Source organism: Apium graveolens, chromosome 9 (genome assembly GCF_009905375.1).
Source record: "Apium graveolens cultivar Ventura chromosome 9, ASM990537v1, whole genome shotgun sequence".
Lineage (NCBI taxonomy): Eukaryota > Viridiplantae > Streptophyta > Magnoliopsida > Apiales > Apiaceae > Apium > Apium graveolens.
Genome location: NC_133655.1, coordinates 116214434 through 116233012, shown reverse-complemented (window position 1 = coordinate 116233012; position 18579 = coordinate 116214434).

The following is an 18579-nucleotide window of genomic DNA, read 5'->3' as shown; positions in this document are numbered from 1 at the left end:
AATTGTCTCTAAAATCTTGAATTGAAACGGGGATCTCGATCAGACACGATAGATATTGGAACCCCATGTCGCATCATAATTTCCTTGAGATGCAAGCGCACTAGCTTGTCGAGCGAAAATCTTTCATTAATTGGTAGAAAATGTGCCGACTTCGTTAGTCTGTCAATGATTACACATATCGCATCATGATTTGCTTTAGTCCTTGGTAGTCCTACCACAAAATCCATCGCTAAATGTTCCCATTTCCATTCTGGAATATCTAATGGTTGCAGTAATCCGCTTGGACGTTGATATTCCACTTTAACTCGCTGGCATGTGTAGCATTTACTTACCCATTCCGCTATCTCCTTCTTCATATTCGGCCACCAAAAGTTTTCCTACAGATCACGATAATTTTTGTACTTCCTGGATGAATGGAATATTTTGAACTGTGCGCATCTCGTAATATTTCTTCTTTCAGTTCTGCCACGTTGGGGATCCAGATTCTTGATGCAAAATGTAGGATTCCTTCATTATCCTTCTGAGTTTTGATTTCTTCTCCCGTTAAGTCGTCATCTTGACTCATCACTTCTTCTTGACAGCGGCGAATCTTCTCTAGTAATTCTGATTGAAAAGTCATAGCGTAGATAGCCTCAGTAGATTCATTGGGTACACGAATTTTAATTTCTAACTTGTCAAATTCCTTGGCTAATTCTTCATATGAAGTTAACAGATTCAATATCTCTTTCCTTCTTAGCGCATCTGCCACAACATTCGCTTTCCCTGGATGATAACTTATCATAACATCATAATACTTAATCAATTCCAGCCATCGGCATTGTCTCATGTTCAGTTACTTTTGCGTAAAGATGTAATTCAGGCTTTTATTATAACGACTCGTGTATTTTTATTTTATTTGGAAATGTAATAAAGGTTTAAGTAAATAAATAAAATGTGTGTATTGATTTTGGCAGCGGTTACTGATTGTTATTTAATTAATTGTGAATTGTTGAATTGTGTGATTTATTAGTGAAATATATGATTTTTTTTGCTTATAAAAAGTGATTTAATTGTAGTTTTAATTTCAAAAATATTTGGATTGTCTTTAAAATTGGTTTTCTAATTTTATAATTCCAATAAGTATTTTTGGGACTTTATAAAATTGAGAAATCAATATTTTATTAATTATTTATTTTCAAATGATTTTCTGAGTGTGTTTTATTGTAAAATCTGTATTTAATTATGAAAATCTTCAAAAATTACGAAGCTCATATTTTACGAAGTTTATAATATTCTGAGGATTTTAAAATTATTTTGGGAATTTTTGGGAATCGTTTCACCGCGCATCGTTTCGTTATTTATTAAAAAGCGGGTACGAAGAGCACCTTAAAAAGTGTTTTAAAATTTTTTTAAAAAAATTACGCTTTTGTAAACTTCGGGATATTTAGGAAATTTTGGCATTACTTTCAGAATTTTCTGAAATCATCTTTCGTACACCTTAGTTCGTTTATTTCAGATTTCGGGGTTAATATTTTTGTTTCCCAGTATTAAAGGACACGTGTTAACTTCTTATAAATAGAAATTAACACGTATCATTGTTAATTGATACGTGGCTGCCTTACACAATTTACAGCATAACTGCTTTTTTGATAATTAATTTACGTGGCTGACTTAAATAATTAATTTTGATTGGTGTTGGGATGTACGTTGTATAAATGGTGGAATAATATTGTGGATTGTTGCGATTTTTGACGTCGATCGTAATTGACGGGTAGTCTTATAAACAAATAAGATGCTGCCAAAATTTTCTAAATATATATTGTAAATGTCACACCCCCAACTTAAGTAAACATAATAAATACCTATTACAATATTTAAAAGAGAGTAATCATATCTGAATCCAAGATCTTATAGTTTAGGGTTTGGAACAGCCAACACTACTAACTATTACAACAAGTTTTAGCATCGCGTCCTCACACAAAACTCTCTCTTATTCTACCTGAGCTCGGACATACGCATCGGCGTCACAAGTCTTACGTGTTGTCTGCTTGAATCTAACCATAGCTGCTAGCTGTAATATCAGGGTAAAGCAAGGAGGGAGCCAAATGCTCAACAAGTGATAAACAGTACGATACGATACATAAATCGAGATATAAATTAAGGAATGACAATAAGAAGATATAACTAATAGTAACAAGAGATGAAATTTTGGGTGATGGCATCATTTGCTTGAATCAAAACATTTTCAAAATCATAACTTAGTCAAAATCATTTTATGACGCTACGGATTACAGCCGGTGATCAGCCGCGAAGTAATCCCGAACCTCGCTGGGTTCTAAAACATTAATGGGATCCCTAGGCAACTTTTAAGCCTACAATAGAAGTGTGGAAGGGACTCGCGTCTCAGTCCAGATCCACTATTCAAAGAAAACATTTATCCCCCTTTGGGACTGAAAATCCACATTTTAATCATTTCAAAAACTGATGCCGATTTATAATAAAATCTCTTAAATAGTAAGCCTTTTTATCAAGGGATTATATATCAACTTTGAAACACTGGGAATATATCACCAAATTTCAAGGCCATGATCCACTAGACTTCACTATATTAGGGTAATTGAAAGGTTTCCATATTCAAGAACTTTGACAAGGAGATTTAGCAAGGCTCTTGGATATTATGAAAAAGTAATGCCAAACTAGGCTTAAAGTAATGGTTTTCGACAAGGTACAAGTACTAGAACATCAAGAAGATAAGCTTCATGAATACTAGGGGTGTTAAGTTATGAAGAAATGATTTTTAGCTCAAGGTATATCAGGATTGTCAATCTTCAGGGTAAGAAAAAGGGTTATCAATCAATCAAGAACAACTTTGAAGAATATCTGGCTTTTAGGTATCAAGGTAAAGTTTCTATTGGAGTTCAAGCATCAGGGTGAGATGTCAATATTTTAGGAATCAATATCATGTTAATCAAGAGGATCAATCAAGTATTATATCAAATCTTTATCTTATCATGACATTCCAATTACTTTGATATACTAGCGTGATACGACTTTTACAATATCAATATGTACGTGAGGGTTCATGGCATTTCTATATAATACAAAGATAGATTTAAGAATCGCTTGGTTCAAGTATATCAAGATTACTCAGGATACTCGCATCAATATATGAACTAATTAACACACATTTGCAGTGTAAACGAAAAACAGGTTGAATCACTTGCCTTGAGAAAGGCTGGTCTGGTCTGGCTGGTAGGAGCAACTGGAAGCTTTACTCGACCTTTATGGCAATTTTACCCTCGTCTCGAGATCCTACATAAATAATAATAACCTCATTATAATATATTCTCACCAACTCAACCTATTTACAACACAAATGGCACTTAGGCCTATATGCACGCAATTTATATTCACCTTATAAATACCATAGTCCACATAGCCACATATACTCACATATCATATTTTAATATCAAATAATATCACACACACCATAATGCAACACTAGGCTTGGATGATCTCAATCCCGAACTTAAGTCACTTGATCGCTAAACTAGACAAAGTCTCCAAATTTTGGCTTCCTAACTCGATATGCCTTTACTAAACTATCAAAAACCTATTGACCCTCACTTAGGCCTTTAACTCTAATGGCTTTATACTATCTTTCAACCATAGTGGTCAACCTAGGTCTCATTCATAAGTGCTCTAAAACTATGTGGTAAGTGAAAGTGCTCACTGGAGTAAATTTCAGAATGACATCTATGGTTTCTTGAGTGCATTAGACACTCTTAAATACAAGTTTACCTCCAAAACTTCTACACTAGACTCTTCTGACCATAAGGCATCTCCCAAACTTGATGTGGCTCAAGGGCCTAGCTTGGGCCTCCTTGGGCCTAAGCTTAAAGTCCATGGTTCCCCTGTTTTTCTGGATAGAAAACGCCCTGACCTGAATTAACTTGTGACACATGGTTCTAACTCAAATCCTATGAACTATGGTTGGAAAAACTCCTCTGACACTCCCTCTAACTAAGTTCCAACAGGGCCTAATGAGGGCCTACCCATGACATGGTCAAAACTTCCTATTTCTAAGTTGCAACAAAACTGTCCCCTGCTGGACAGATTTTGTGATTCCACTCGTGCACCTAACCAAACGACTTATAAACCTCCAACAAACACCTAAACCCTTTTATATACTCCTAGTGCTAGCTTCTTGTGGCTTGGGCCTCAAAGTGCACAACAATGACATGGTCAAAACTCACTTTAAACCTCAGGGTACCAAACTGATTTTCTGCAGAAACTAAGACTTTCCTTTCTCCAAGGTTCAAACCCAACCACCAACAACCAAAATACCCAAACCATAACTTACCTATAGTGATCTACTGAACTAACTCCCTTACACTCAAAATAGGCTTAATGGAGATCATCCTTACCTAGGGTGCAACATAGCATAACAAAGGAAATCACATTACATAAATTACAAGTCATCAAGTTTTCAAGGACAACAACTTTAACCTTCATGATAAATATAAACGAAATAACATCACATTTTAAGAAGCATAATTCTTAAAAATATCTTAACTTAACTAAAATTAAGGTTTACTAACAAAATATCAATCTGAATGATCAAGAACTTCCAAAAATTCAAGAGTAATCTACATGCATGCATGACTTCGAGTCTTACAAACCAAAACAACATGCTTTCCAAATAAATTTTCATTTTAATTCAACATGCAAGCCTTTCATGGCTTATATCTAAATGACCACCTAGCATGCAAAGGTTTTTACCAAGATTTCACTAAGATTTTCATGTTATTATCACAAAAACACACAAAATGAAACAAAGCAACCAAAACACCATCCATTCGGCTCCTATCAAGTCATGGCCGAATGGATTAGGGTGAAAACAACATTTACATAAGTGCAACACACTCATGTCTATCCATTCTCAGCCCTATGATACTATAACTCATGGTGAAAGCCTTGAATTCACAAGAATCAAGGATATTCACTTTGAGTTTAACAAAAACACCACCATGCAAAGTCAATACATAAGTTTTCTACTCTAAACTCTTGAGATATACATGAACAACATGTAGTGAGTAAGATTAATTGATTTTAGGATGATTATTTGAGTGAAGAAATGAAGAAAGAAGGGAATGGGGGCCTCGGTTTTAGAAGGGCCGAGAGGGAGGGAGAGAAAGCCAAGAGGGAGGGAGGAGAAGAAGAGGAGAGTGAAGTGGTGGGGTGAAAGTGGATTGGTGATCACTCTTTGATTTGTTTTTATGTCTTGATTTGACTATAATGTGAGTGGGTTTGGGAAATGACAAGAGTAACCTTCTAGCTAGAGTTAGGCTATCTTGCATGCAAGGTCAAGGAGGTAATTTGGCTAATAAATTATTAGTTAGTGGGTTGGAAAATGTCTTCTTTGTCCTTGAAGAGAATAGAAGGGTGGTTTGCATGCAAGGGCTTTCTTGTAATTTGCTAATTATCACAACTAAAATTTGTAAAGATTTATTTTTATAAAATAAAATACAAGTTCAAAAATTATAAAATTTATACCATAAAATAACTTGGATTTTCAGAAATTTTATAAAATTACTTTCGAAATTTGTGAACAAAATAACTTTTAAAAGAAAATTTCTCCAAGGTTTAGAATATTCCTTATAAATCAAAAATGAAAGAAATAAATAAACTTTTGCTTTGAAAAATCATATACTACATAAAGCAAAATTTAAAATACAGAAATTTTCATTCACACAAATGTACAATAATTGAATATATTTGCATTCGGCTTTAAAATTATACTAAATTCATAAATAATATTACACGAAAATGTTGGTCGTAACAGTAAATGTACATAATTATATTCTACGTGTTACCCCTATTTATGTTTGGAATATGTGATTACGTGATTATGTGTATAATCATAATACGAGTCGGGTTATCAGATTGAGTTGTTAGAATTTGAGAATATCAAGAATGTCGGTGTAACTGATTAGCGTATTCTGTATTTGTAGATTCCGATCGAGTTTTCCCAGGATTAAAGTCAGCGTGAAAGCTACTTAGGGTTTTGTAAGGCATTGCAAGGAAAGTACCCCTGACCATTCTTTTATGGTTCAGTGCATATGAATAGCTAAATATTTTACTTTCGTAATGGAACAGAAACGTTTTAAGTTACATATCCCCTGTATTTGAAAGCGATGTTTAAAATTATATGTTGGGGAAAAGTAACTTCTGAAAACACCTATCTATAAACGTGATTTAAATGAAAAGAGGATTGCAATAGTGTCCTGTGACAAAATTGATTTTGAAAAAGAGATAGGTAAAAGTGATTTTTGAAAACTGGATAAAACGATCAGATATGGGATACGTTGGGGCCAGAGTGGGACTATTGAGGAGGCGTAAGAGCCTAATTCGGTTGCGCACACTGTATAACCGATTAGTCCAACAGGTTAAAGACCTAGCTAGTCTCCGAGTTCCGGAACAGGTGAATGAGATGGCAGTTGGAGTCGTCTGGTGTTGATAGCCTGATCAGCTGTCTTCACATATCCGCTACGTATCTGATTTGGTTTTGTGATTCCCGTAAGGGCATGAATAGTTGATACAACGATTTTATAAATGTGATTAGCATGCTAAAATTGAACTCTGGTATTTTTACAACACACTGCTATGTTGTTTTAAAGAAGCATGCTAGATAGTGATATCCAGTTATCTCTGATTTTCGTTACATAATGTTGATATCATGATTACAGCTCTGTTCCTAATACTGTTACATTACTGTTTTAATTCGTTATTCATATTTTAGTACTGCTGAGCGATTATGCTCACCCTTGCAAACTGTTATGTATATCTCGCAGATGCCTAGAAGATCAGTCAGACCGACCCATGTTCCCGCCCCTACTGGACCCGGCTCCTCTGAGGTAGTTTGTATCAGGCCATGAGGTCTGATGAGTTGCTGAATAAAGCTAGTGTATGTTAGATGTTGAATAAAGAGGTTGTAATAGTGAGAACTTGAATTATACTTGAACCTGGATCGGATCTTGGTTTTGGGTCAAGTTAGTATATTTTAATAATAATCTCGTTATTTATATTTTGGTTGTTGTGTTGAGTGACGTCAACTCCTGACCCCAGGGTTGAGACCGTCATAATTGGTATCAGAGCTACAGGTTCAAGTCCCTGATTCAGGTTAGGGATTGTATCGAGTAGGTGATAACGTGAGTTTTTAAGTGTGAGTCAGCAACTCATATATAGGAGCAAACCTTTAGAGTCAGTCGAGGGTTTCGACGGCGTTACCTTGGCATCTATTAAATGTTTTGATAGAATTGCCTTGACCTGGTGGTGTCTTGCCTGTATATTTATTATGTTGGCTGTGGCCTATTGCGATTTCGAGTTCTCCATCTTGGGAGAATCCTTCTGATTCAGATAGCTCATATTATGAGAGACCCCCGGATGTTGTTACTGAGGAGACCCCTATGCCTCCTCCACCAGTCCCTTCCTTTGTGCCTAGAGACATCCCTGGATCTGGTCCTCGTCCCTGTTGGGTATGCAGGTTTGTGTCTGCTGTCAGGGATTTCCCTCCTGCCTGCGGTCCCAGTTCTTCCATGATGAGACCTCCAGTACCTCCTGTGGCCCCTAGTGGTACTTCTTCACCGATCTCTTACCATGTTCATAGGGCGGTGAATACTTCCTTTATCAGAGATCAGAGTCCGGAGTTTGCTGCTCAGATTGATCAGGTACCTATTGCACCATTCCAGGGTATTTCTGCCCTTTCCCCTGAGGTGCGAGCCCGTGTGAGAGCATTGACCCAGATGGCTGTAGAGAGGGCTAGATCTGTTGACCATTTCATTAGTTCAGAGTTCAGAGCTGTGCAGTATCAAGACCTAGTGAACTGGCTAGTGTTTGAGCTAGGTTCCATTGGTGGCAGTGGTAGTGGCTAGACAGAGTTGTAGCAGAGGGATGCAGAGCTCAGAGTTGACCTCTAGGAGTTCAGTAGTTGTTTACTTTGTATATGTACATTATGTTGTGATAGTTTGTAGTAGGCGAGGCTGTTATGACAACCAATTTTGGTGTGTATTCGGATGGTTCTTTTCAGTTGGATTTTCAGTTGTACTAGTTGGATTCTGTTGGTTATTGTATTTCAGCTGCTTTATCTTATTGTTCAGTTTTTATATATTGTGCGTTGCTATTATTGTTGTTATTATTATTGTTTTTTCTGTTGCTGGCATTTTTAGATTATAATCATTCACTCAGGATGGATCCAATTAAAATGGGGATGAGAATATTGTCTTAGTGGCAACGCTCTCCTGATGCATAAATATCGACTGCTGGAGAAATCCATTTTCTTATATATGACTGTTATGTTTCAGGAGATGCCACCAAAGAGAAATTCTCAGCCCAATAACGGATCTGCTGGGGATCCTTCCGTGAGTGATATGATGAACTTGTTGTGTCAGCAGTCTGTACAGCTGGCCCAACAACAACAATAATTCCAGCAACAACAACAACAATTGCAACAACAATAACAACAACAACAACAGCTCATACAACAACAATAATAGCAAATCCAACAGCAGCAACTACAAATCTAGCAGCAGCATGAGGTAAGAGGGGCAAACCAGGGTGTTAGTTTTAAGTATTTTCAAGCAGTGAAGCCCCTAGAGTTGAAAGGAGAAGTAGATCCTGTTGCTGCCAGGATATGGTTAAAGGAGATGGAAAAGGCGTTTGCGCTCACCAAGGTGAGTGAGAACTTAAACACTGATTATGCTAGTTATTTTCTAAGGAATGATTCGAATTATTGGTGAGAATCTACGCGAGCCCAAGAAGGAGAAGCCCCAGTTCCATGGGCCAAATTTACAGAGTTATTTTTGGAGAAATACTTTCCAGATTATCTCCATAGTCAAATGGAAGTGGAATTTTTGGAACTAAAATAAGGAGATAAGAGTGTCACGGAATATGAAGTGAAGTTTGCGGAGTTGGCCCGTATAGCACCAGAATATGTGAGTTCAGAAGCTCAACGAGCAAAGCGGTTTTAGCAAAGGTTGAAGCCAGAAATAAGGAGTGGAGTTATAGCCTTACAACTCAAAGACATATACTTCGGTAGTTCAGGCTGCCCTAGTGATAGAGAGTGATCAGAAATTAGCTGCAAAGGAGCAGGGTGAGAAGGAAAGGAAATCTGAAAGTGGACCCGCTAGATTAGAATCAGGAATAGCGAGTCGGAAATTCCAGCATTGGTTTAGAAGGAATAAGAATAAGAGATTCAAGAGGCAGGATTTTCCCCAGGCTAAACCTGGTACTACTTCAGTTAACTCTGCCCCGACGAGGATGAGTAAGCTAGTGGTTGATTGTAAGGCATGTGGGAAAAAGCACAGTGGACAGTGCCGAGAGAATGTTAATTGTTTTAAGTGTGGACAGAAAGGTCACTATTCCATATAATATAAGTCTGAGATTCAAGGAGTTACTTGTTTTAGTTGCGGCAAAGTGGGACACATAGCTATGAATTGCAAGTCAGTGACCCAAGGTAATGCGGGAAAGAGTGTGTCCCAAGGACCAGCAACCAGTACTGCGAGAGCTAGGACTTTTAAGATGACCCAGAAGTCTCCAGTTCATGACTCCGATGTGGTTGCAGGTATGCTTACTCTTAATTCCGTATCTATTAACGTTTTGTTTGATTCAGGAGTGTCCAAATCTTTTATAACTGTGAATTGTGTGGATAAAATGCAATTGATGTTAGAAGACAGAAGCGAACCTCTGACCATAGAAGTGGCTAATAAAGATAAAGTACCTGTAAAACAATTTTGTCCTATATGTTCCCTCAAGATTTCAGGGTATATGTTCCCTGTTGACTTAATACATTTCGAGTTGAGAGACTTTCATGTTATTTTAGGTATGGATTGGTTGTCTCAATATAGGGCAAATATTGATTATAAGAAAAAGAGAGTTGTTATGTACACCCCAGGTAATAAAAGGATCAGCTACCAAGGACAGAGACAAGATAGGAAGTTCCTTTCAGTGATGCAAGTAAGAAGATTGCTGCGGCAAGGATGTGAGGCGTACTTGGCTCATGTGGTGGATACGAAGAAAGAGACCCCTATTTTGGATGAGATCCCTATAGTAAGAGAATTCCCTGACATTTTCCCAGAAGAATTACCAGGATTGCCACTTGATCGAGAGATAGAGTTTTCCATTGATTTGAATCCTGGAGCTGAACCAGTTTCTAAGGCTCCATACAGGATGACCCCGATGGAAATGAAAGAATTGGCTAAGCAACTTCAGGAATTATTGGATAAGGGAGTTATTCGACCCAGTGTCTCCCCGTGGGGTGCTCCAGTGCTATTTGTAAAGAAAAAGGATGGAAGCATGAGATTGTGTATTGATTACAGAGAGCTGAACAAGTTGCCAATAAAGAATAAGTATCCCTTGCCACGAATCGATGATTTGTTTGATCAGCTTAAGGGAGCATGTTATTTCTCAAAGATTGAATTAAGATCTGGCTACCACCAACTGAAGATAAAGCCTGAAGATATCCCCAAGACTGCATTTAGAACAGGGTATGGCCACTACGAGTTTCTAGTGATTTCATTTGGATTGACGAATGCGCCAACGACTTTCATGGATTTGATGAATAGGGTATACAAGGATTATCTGGATAAGTTTGTTATTGTATTTATAGATGACATCCTTATATATTCAAAGAACCCAGAAGATCACGCAGTGCATCTACAGATTGCCCTACAGAAGTTAAGAGAAAAGCAATTATATGCAAAGTTTTCTAAGTGTGAGTTTTTGTTGACGGAAGTACAGTTTCTTGGTCATGTAATAAGTAAGGAAGGTATCAAAGTAGACCCAGTAAAGATCGAAGCCGTATCAAAGTGGGAGCAACCGAAGTCACCAACGGAAATAAGGAGTTTCCTTGGATTAGCAGGATATTATCGACGGTTCGTAAAAGACTTCTCAAAGATTGCATCCCCATTAACCAAGTTGACCAGGAAGAATGAGAAGTTCGTTTGGACAGAAAAATGTGAAAAAAGTTTCCAGGAATTAAAACGGAGATTAGTGACGGCTCCAGTGTTAGCATTGCCAGATGAGACGGGAAACTTTGTAATCTATAGTGATGTTTCTTTGAAAGGATTGGGTTGTGTGTTAATGTAGTATGACAAAGTGATTGCTTATGCCTCCAGACAATTAAAGCCTCACGAGCAGAAATATCCAGTTCATGACCTTAAGTTGGCGGAAATAGTGTTTGCTCTAAAGTTATGGCGTCACTACTTGTATGGAGAGAAATGTGATATTTATACAGACCATAAGACCCTGAAGTACATATTCACACAGAAAGAATTGAACATGAGACAGAGAAGGTGGTTGGAGCTGATTAAGGATTATGATTGTTCGATTAATTATCACCCCAGAAAGGCCAATTTGGTGGCTGATGCCCTGAGTAGAAAAGAAAGGTTGAATCTGGTTAAGATTGCAGAAGAATTAGCACAAGACTTGGAAAGAATGGAAATTGAAGTTCGAGTACCTAACGAAAGTCAGGAGGAACTATATGAAGTTACTTTCCAGCCGGCATTGATGGAAAAGATCAAAAGGTGTCAAGAAGGAGTTATGGAACAGGAATCAGATACTTTGACGGGAGAAGAGTTGTGTACTCAAAAAGATAGTCAAGGTTTGTATAGATTTTCATCCAGAGTTTGGATTCCTAATGTAACGGAGTTGAAGAACAAAGTATTGTAGGAAGCGCATAACTCTAGGTTTTCAATCCACCCTGGTAGTACCAAGATGTACCAGGATTTGAAGAGAAATTTTTGGTGGCCAGGAATGAAGAAGGATATTGCCAATTGGGTAAGTAAGTGTCATGTGTGTCAAATGGTGAAAGCAGAGCATCAACGACCGAGTGGATTGTTACAACCTTTGGAGATTCCCCAGTGGAAATGGGAAGAAATTGCTATGGATTTTGTAGTGGGATTGCCAAAGACGAGAGCGAATCATGATGCTATTTGGGTAATTATTGACAGGTTGACTAAGTCAATGCATTTTCTTCTGATCAATGAAAGGTATTCATTGGAAAGGTTAGTTAAGTTATACTTGGATGAGATAATCACCAAACATGGAGTGCCTGTTTTAATAGTATCGGATCGAGACCCGAGATTTAATTCAAGGTTCTGGACTAAATTCCAAGAGTGCCTAGGAACGAAATTGAATATGAGCACCGCTTATCATTCTCAGACGGATGGCCAAAGTGAAAGGACGATTCAGACCATAGAGGATATGTTAAGAGTATGTGTTCTGGATTTTAAGGGTAATTGGGATGAACACCTACATTTGATTGAGTTCTCGTATAATAACAGCTACCATGCCAGTATTGGGATGCCACCTTACGAAGCTTTGTATGGACGAAAGTGTAGATCACCGTTGTATTGGGATGAGGTAGGAGAAAAGAAAGTGTTAGGTCCTGAATTGGTTCTGCAAACCAGAGATGCCATAGTGTTGATTCAGAAAAGGTTGGAAGTAGCCCAAGATAGAAAAAGAAAATATGCAGATTTGCATAGGAAAGATATGGACTTCGAGATAGGAGCCCTGGTGTTATTAAAAGTATCACCTTGGAAAAGGTTAGTACGATTTGGTCAGAAAGGTAAACTTAGCCCTAGATTTATAGGACCCTTTGAGGTTTTGAAGAAAGTGGGAAAGGTCGCTTATGAGATAGCGTTACCACCGCAATGGCAGCACATTCATAATGTGTTCTACGTGTCTATGTTGAAGCCCTATGTCCCTAATTCGAATCAAGTCATAGAATACGAACCGATTGAGCTTCAACCAGATTTGTCCTATATGGAACAACCGGTCCAAATCCTAGAATGTAAGGAACGAGTCCTTAGGAATAAATCGATTCCTATAGTAAAAATTTTATGGAGAAATCCTCGAGTAGAAGAGTCTACTTAGGAATTAGAGTCAGACATGCTTGATAAATATCCTGATTTGTTTAATTAAGTCAGATTCTGGGGACAAAATCTTTTTAAGGGGGAAAGGATATAACGACTCGTGTATTTTTATTTTATTTGGAAATATAATAAAGGTTTAAGTAAATAAATACAATGTGTGTATTGATTTTGGTAGCGGTTACTGATTGTTATTTAATTAATTATGAATTGTTGAATTGTGTGATTTATTAGTGAAATGTATGATTTTATTTTTCTTATAAAAAGTGATTTAATTGTAATTTTAATTTCAAAACTATTTGGATTGTCTTTAAAATTGGTTTTCTAATTTTATAATTCCAATAAGTATTTTTGGGACTTTATAAAATTGAGAAATCAATATTTTATTAATTATTTATTTTCAAATGATTTTCTGAGTGTGTTTGATTATACAATCTGTATTTAATTATGGAAATCTTCAAAAATTACGAAGCTCATATTTATGAAGTTTATAATATTCTGAGAATTTTAAAATTATTTTGGGAATTTTTGGGAATCGTTTCACCGCGCGTCGTTTCGTTATTTATTAAAAAGCAAGTACGAAGAGCACCTTAAAAAGTGTTTTAAAATTTCAAAAAAAAAAATTACGCTTTTGTAAACTTCGGGATATTTACGAAATTTTGGCATTACTTTCAGAATTTTCTGAAATCATCTTTCGTACACCTTAGTTCGCTTATTTCAGGTTTCAGGGTTAATATTTTTGTTTTCCAGTATTAAAGGACACGTGTTAACTTCTTATAAATAGAAATTAACACGTATCATTGTTAATTGATACATGGCTGCCTTACACAATTTACAGCATAACTGCTTTTTTTATTATTATTACACCTCCTCCTCTCTGTGTTCTCAATCTCTCTATCTCGGCTCTCTCTCTCTTTGTTTCTATTCCTCTCTTTCTTGCGCTCTTTCCTCCCTGTTGCTCCGGGTTGCCGCCTTTCTTGTTTTTCCGTCCATTTCCGGAGAGCCTCCGCTTGAATTCCATGCTTGGCTGGTTCAATTTGTGCTGTTAATTTGTGTATATGCATATGATTATATATGTGTGTGCCTGTGTGAGTATGTGTGTGTGTAGGTGTGTGTGGCGCGGAGGCGCGTGTGTTGTGCGGCTGTGCAGTGTTTTTGCGGCTGTGCAGCATGTTTGTGCGGTGTTGTTTCGTGTTTCTCTGATGGGTTGTCTTCTGTTGGGCTTATTGTTGGGCCTTGCAGTTGGGCCTGGTTGTTTGGGCCTCTTTCTTTTTGGGCCGAAGTTGTGTAGTTGGGCTGATTATTACAAATTTGATTAATATTTCTTTTTCTGCAGGAATGAATTGATTACTATTTGTGAAATAACAATTTTCGTTGCGGGAAAGATAATATTAATCGGTATGATTTATTTGGGAACGCGTATTATATCGGGCGCCAATAAAATGTGTCGCCGTTGACGATGAACTTCGGTGAGTCAATGATGGACGGTGATGACGATGTTCTGAGTCCTAAATTTTATAAATAAATAAAATGATTATGTAAAATATTTTCAGACTTAAATAATTAATTTTGATTGGTGTTGGGATGTACGTTGTATAAATGGTGGAATAATATTGTGGATTGTTGCGATTTTTGACGTCGATCGTAATCGACGGGTAGTCTTATAAACAAATAAGACGCTGCCAAAATTTTCTAAAAATATATTGTAAATGTACATAAATATATTCTACGTGTTACCCCTATTTATGTTCGGAATATGTGATTACGTGATTATGTGTATAATAATAATACGAGTTGGGTTATCGGATTGAGTTGTTAGAATTTGAGGATATCAAGCATGTCGGTGTAACTGATTAGCGTATTCTGTATTTGTAGATTCCGATTGAGTTTTCCCAGGATTAAAGTTAGCGTGAAAGCTACTTGGGGTTTGTAAAGCGTTGCAAGGCAAGTACCCCTGACCATTCTTTTATGGTTCAGTGCATATGAATAGCTAAATGTTTTACTTTCGTACTGGAATAAAAACGTTTTAAGTTACATATCCCCTGTATTTGAAAGTGATGTTTAAAATTATGTTTTGGGGAAAAGTAACTTCTGAAAACACCTATCTCTAAACGTGATTTAAATGAAAAGAGGATTTAAATAGTGTGCTGTGACAAAATTGATTTTGAAAAAGAGATAGGTAAAAGTGATTTTTGAAAACTGGATAAAACGATCAGATATGGGATACGTTGGGCTAGAGTGGGCCTATTGAGGTGGCGTAAGAGTCTAATTTGGTTGCGCGCATTGTATAACCGATTAGTCCAGCAGGTCAGAGACCTAGCTAGTCTCTGAATTCCGGAACAGGTGAATGAGATGGCAGTTGGAGCCGTCTGGTGTTGATAGCCTGATCAGCTGTCTTCACATATCCGTTACGTATCTGATTTGGTTTTGAGATTCCCGTAAGGGCATGAGTAGTTGATACAACAATTTTATAAATGTGATTAGCATGCTAAAATTGAACTCTGGTATTTTTACAGCACACTACTATGTTGTTTTAAAGAAGCATTCTAGATAGTGATATCCAGTTATCTCTGATTTTCATTACATAATGTTGATATCATGATTACAGCTCTGTTCCTAATACTGTTACATTACTATTTTAATTCGTTATTCATATTTTGGTACCGCTGAGCGATTATGCTCACCCTTGCAAACTGTTATGTATATCTCGCAGATGCCTAGGAGATCAGTCAGACCAACCCATGTTCCCGCCCCTACTAGACCCGGCTCCTCTGAGGTAGTTTGTATCAGGCCATGAGGTCTGATGAGTTGTTGAATAAATCTAGTGTATGTTAGATGTTGAATAAAGAGGTTGTAATAGTGAGAACCTAAATTATACTTGAACCTGGATCGGATCTTGGTTTGGGGTCAAGTTAGTATATTTTAATGATAATCTCGTTATTTATATTTTGGTTGTTGTGTTGAGTGACGTCAACTCCTGACCCCGGGGTTGAGACCATCACATTTATGATCAGTGTATATTTCACATTTTTCACCGTAGAGATAGTGTCTCCAAAGTTTCAATGCAAATACGATCGCTGTTAATTCCAGGTCATGTGTATGATATTTTTTTTCATGAGGTTTTAGCTGTCTCGAAGCATATGCAATGACATTACCATGCTGCATCAGTACACATCCTAATCTGCGGTATGAAGCATCGCTGTAAAAGATAAAATTTCCATGCTCGTATGGCAATACGAGTACCGGTGCGGTTACTAACCGATTCTTCAGCTCTTGGAAACTTTTTCACATTTGTCATCCCATACGAACTTTTCACTTTTCTGAGTTAACTTGGTTAGTGGCGTTGCTATTTTCATAAAATCTTTGACAAATATTCTATAATATCCTGCCAATCCCAAGAAACTTCAAACATCTGTCGGTATCTTTGGCCTTTCCCAACTCAACACAGCTTCAATCTTCGCTGGATCGACTTGAATACCCTCTCTACTGATGATATGCCCTAGTAATTGTACTTCCTTTAACCAGAATTCACATTTCGAGAATTTCGCGTACATTTGCTCTTTCCTCAGAATTTCCAAAGCTATCCTCAAGTGCTCAGCATGCTCTTCTTCTGTCTTTCAGTAAATCAAGATGTCATCGATAAATACAATCACGAATTTATCCAAGTATTTCTTGAATACCCCATTCATCAGATCCATGAATGCTGCTGGCACGTTGGTCAAACAGAATGCCATTACAAAAACTCGTAATGTCCATATCTAGTGCGGAACGCAATCTTGGAAATATCTTCAGCTTTAATCTTCAATTGATGATAGCCCGATCGCAAATCTATCTTCGAAAACCATGCGGCTCCTTTTAGCTGATCGAATAAATCATCAATTCTTGGTAGAGAATACTTATTCTTGATAGTGAGTTTATTTAATTCCCGATAGTCAATGCATAGTCGCATGCTATCATCTTTCTTCTTCACGAACAATACCGGTGCACCCTACGGAGATACACTGGGTCTTATGATGCCTCGGTCTAGAAGATCTTGCAGTTACATTGACAATTCCTTTATCTCGACTGGAGCCATTCGATATGGAGCTTTCGAAATTAGTTTTATTCCTGGCGCTAAATCAATCGTAAATTCAATTTCTCGATGTGGCGGTAATCCTGGAAGCTCGTCCGGAAATTCACATACAATTGGAATATCTTCTATTTTGGGACTTCCCTTCTCAGTATCTAACACGTAGGCTATGTACATCTCACATCCTTGGCGAAGCAATTGTTTGATCTGCATTACCGTCAAAAATTTCTTTCGCTGCTTTTCGCCTTTGAACATTACCGTTGCATTTTCCGCAATTCGCAATTTAACTTTCTTGTTCACGCAATCGATCTGAGCATTATAACAAGCTAACCAATCCATTCCCAAAATGACGTAAAACTCTCCTAACTTAAAAGGAATCAAGTCTACGGAGAAATGATGTACGACTATTTCGATATCGCACGCAGGACACACTCGATCTACCGGAACTTGGTCGTCATTCACTAATTGTTAGATATATTTGATAATGTCATGTCTAATGTGATTTATGTTTACTTTTCAGATCTTACTTAAACATGATAAATCAGTATTTACTGGAAGTCAGGACTTAAGGATATCAGTACTTATATTATCAGGAGATAATTATCAGAAGATGGATATCAGAACTTAAGTATAGAAGGACGTTTATATAAGGAAGACAGTTGATTAAAGGAAAAAAGATCGAGACAAACATAAGAAGAGATATGCATGAAGATGGAATTCTATGATTAATATAATACTTGGAAGAAAAGATATCTGATTGATATATTTTAGGAAGCAGAATTATATTCCATATCAATTAGAGATTATCTTGTAACTGTGTAGTATATAAACACAGACATAGGGTTTACACTATAATTGTTATCACAATTGAGAAGATTATTTATTGTAACCCTAGCAGCTCTCGTGATATTTGTTCATCACTGAGAGAGAACAGTTCCATACTGTAACAGAGTTTATTGTTTTAAATAAAGGTTGTTTTCTGTTACTTGAGTTATTAAAGTTTGATTTGATTGTGCTATACACTGTATTCACCCTCCCTCTACAGTGTGTGTGTGACCTAACAAGTGGTATCGGAGCCTATCTGTTAACACACAAACAGTTTAAGATCCAAACACAATCATGTCTGAAGCAGAAACTCCAACCAAGCCCACCAAAACTGAAGAACCACCAAAGACACAAATCCATAGTCGATATGAGACTATTAGAGTTCCCATATTCAAACCGTCTGAATATCCTATATGGAAGGTGAGGATGACTATGTTTCTGGAAGCTACAGATCCAGAATATCTTGACAGAATCAAGGAAGGACCTCACAATCCAACAAAGCTCGCTATTGCAGTTGCAGGTGTAATAACCCCCAAAATTTTCAACTTTTTGTAACCCTGGTGAATAGTGTTTTAGCTGAATGAGAAAACTTTTCATGCCACACTATGTAGGGGTTCTGTTATGGATATTCTGGGATATTATTAGTACTCTATATGGTATATAAGTGTATGTAAAGATCGTCGGAATCCAAATTCCGAACACTTGGATTTTTCCCGGAAATCCACTAGATACGGAGAGAATTGAGTATAAGGTAACAGGATAAAAAGGATTTAAATT